Source organism: Jaculus jaculus, chromosome 1, assembly GCF_020740685.1.
Source record: "Jaculus jaculus isolate mJacJac1 chromosome 1, mJacJac1.mat.Y.cur, whole genome shotgun sequence".
In the NCBI taxonomy this organism is placed as follows: domain Eukaryota; kingdom Metazoa; phylum Chordata; class Mammalia; order Rodentia; family Dipodidae; genus Jaculus; species Jaculus jaculus.
This window is the reverse complement of record NC_059102.1, coordinates 174,664,034-174,667,019: the sequence shown is the minus strand read 5'-3', so window position 1 is coordinate 174,667,019 and position 2,986 is coordinate 174,664,034.

Here is a 2,986-nt window from a genome sequence, read left to right as displayed (position 1 = left end):
CCAAGGGGACCATTCTGTAGTCATTTTAGGGATCAAGGAAGGGAAACGTCTTTATTAGCAAATTCCCAGACTCAAAAGGTTTCTGATAAGCGACCAACCAAACCAACTGAAAGCCCAGGAATCTGGTTCATGTCCTGCTGCGTCCATCACTATATCTCCAGCCTTGCAGGTGGACGATTTGCCCCACAGACTTTTGCCTGGAGACCTGCAATAATTATTGGCACAAGAGGACCCTAGTGTCCATCTCCTCCTGTAGCACTTTAAGGTGGTTGAATGTTTGGCATTATTCTTTGAAGAGCTGGGCTTTGCCGGCCTGGATTGTTTGGTTCTGGCTTCTTGGGCTGTGTTCATAAGTAAATAATGGCGTCTGAGCATGGTTTTCTGTGTTTCAAATGGAAGCATTCAACTTACTCTGTAAGGTGTTTCTACATAATCACTGTAAAATTTGGTCCATAACAGCAGTCAGGTATCCTTAACTTGCTTCCTGTCAGGAAAGAAGTCATATTTTACATAGTTGGATTTCAGGATTTTGATGTCAAGAACACACGTATCTTTAGATTCTCTACATGGGCCAACATGGTGGAGATTTCATTGGCATGATCACCTGACACGAATTGAGTATCAGTTACTTGCAAAGCACTCTGCTGACTGTGGAGCCCACATTCCTGTGCCCTGGGCTCTTTGTTGTCACACAGTCTCCTCCTTTGCTGAGACAGCGAGGAAGCACTTGGCAGTGCCTTTGGATTTTAGTCTGTGTAGATTGGAAGTGAAATGTAATCTGCCAAGTGGCATCTCTTCCTCCTTACCTTGGCTAGCTAGCTCAGGTCAGTTGTTATTCATTTATTTTGAGAGCAAGACAGAGGGAGAGAGAGCCAGAAAGAGCAAGATGGGAGCATGGGGTCTTCAGCCAGTGCAAAGGAGGTCCAGACGCATGCACCCTTTGTGCGACACTGTGTCTTCACTACGTGGGACCTGGAGATTCAAACATGAGTTCTTGTGCTTCACAGGCAAGCGCCTCACCACTAAGCCATCTCTCCAGCCCTTAGGTCAGTTTTTGAAGTCACAGGTGTTAGGGCTAGTAATTCTTCATACCTGCTGCCAATTCACTCTGGTATCTTGGATTCCTTTTGCACCTCAAACTGTCCACATACTGCCTGGAGATCTTGTGGGAATGTTACCCTGAGGGTCTGTGGTCTTAAACAGAGATGATCAAGATCATTGTTCGCATCCTAACAGAATGTGAAGTCTTCTGGGCTCACATAACCCTCTCAGACTTACAAAATAAAAGTTATTTGAGGGCTGGAGAGATGGCCTAGAGGTTAAGGCACTTGCCTGTATAGCCTAAGTACCCATGTTTGACTCCTCAGATCCCACATAACCCACATGCCCAAGGAGACACAAGTGCGTAAGGTCAAACGTACGCTTAAGAATCCAGTTTTGATTCCCCAGTACACACGTAAAGCCACAGTGATGCATGTCTGGAGTTCTTTTGCAGTGGCTGGAATCCCTGGCATTTCTATTCTCTCCCTCTCTCTTTCTCTCCTCTCTCTCCTTGCAAATAAATAAATCAAATTATTCTTAAAAGCATTTTTGTAGTTTTATATATTTTATTGCTATTTTACAGATTGTTATGGATAGAGCAGAGTATATCTGTATACTTAAGGAGTGTAATTTCCAACTTCAGAAAACGTCTTTTGAAAAAAGCTAAGAAAACCACACAATTTTTATTTCCTTAATATTCATTCTGTCTTTACTCCTAGCCTCAAATTGATATATTTAGTCAAATATAGGCATTTGAAAAACAGTACAGATTGGAAGCTGGTGAGTGGCTTTCTTTTTAATGTGGTTGCCTGCAAAGCCTAAGGCACGATTCTACAAATCCCACATAAGCTGGATCCACAATGTCACACATGCATTTGTAGTTGATTGCAGGGCTAGAAGTCCTGGCGTACTTATTCTCTCTCTATCTCTCCCTCTCTCTGACTCAAATAATTAATAATAAAAACATATATATTTGTATATATGTATATAAATATGTATATATATATATATATGCATAAAGTATTTTCATTAAGAAATCACTACAGAATCGAAATACAGCATGTGTGAGGCTTAGCTTGCTTTGTGTGTAGCTGTGTGCAAATGTGTGTGAGATGTAGCACATGTATGTGTTTGTGCGGGTGTGCATGGTCCTTTCTCATGTTTAGAAAGGAAAGAGGAGAACGTTGTGTGGCCTTCATTGCTCATCTGTGTTTCTGTAAGGCCGTCTCTCATTATGCCTGTGCCTCACAGTACTGGAGTTATCAATGTGTGTCCACACCCAACATTTTTACGTGGAGGCTGCGGAATGGAACTTGGGCTGTCTTGGGTTTCTGGCTCTCTGTCTCCGTGGTTGAACTGAGGGCTGTTAAGTCTAGGCGTCCTGCACAGTAGTGGTAGAGGTGCTTGCGCTGTGCAGCCAGAAGAGAGGCCTGACTCCCCATTAGTGGTTAGCGGCTGGGAGATGGGAGGGTGTGGGTGTGTGCTAGGGGGCTCTGAGGGACCCTAAGACTGTTGAACTTTATCCTAGGAGTGCCATGCTCATCCCTAGCCCTTAGCTGAGCTGCAGAGACACGGCATCCAGCATCCAGCCTGGGAGGAGTGGGAACTGAGTCCACCAAAGGGCAGGTATGACAGTCACACACTATTTGAGCTGAGATGTTGGTTGGTCACACCTTAGACACACTGTCATCCCGTGGCACATCGCACAGGTGTCCATCCCTGAAGCAGGGTGCTGCACCACCAGCTGTGCCATTCTCTGACTGCCCCCATCTCACTGTCACATGACTGAGAAGACCACCCATTGTGGATTACGGGGCGCTGTGTGTCCTCTGCTGACTTATGTCCTCTTTGGACCTCAGTAGGTGGAGAAGGAGTGAACCCTGGTGGAGACTGAGCAGGGCCTTATCCAGACAAATGCATATATTTGTCTTTATTTTCTGTGGCT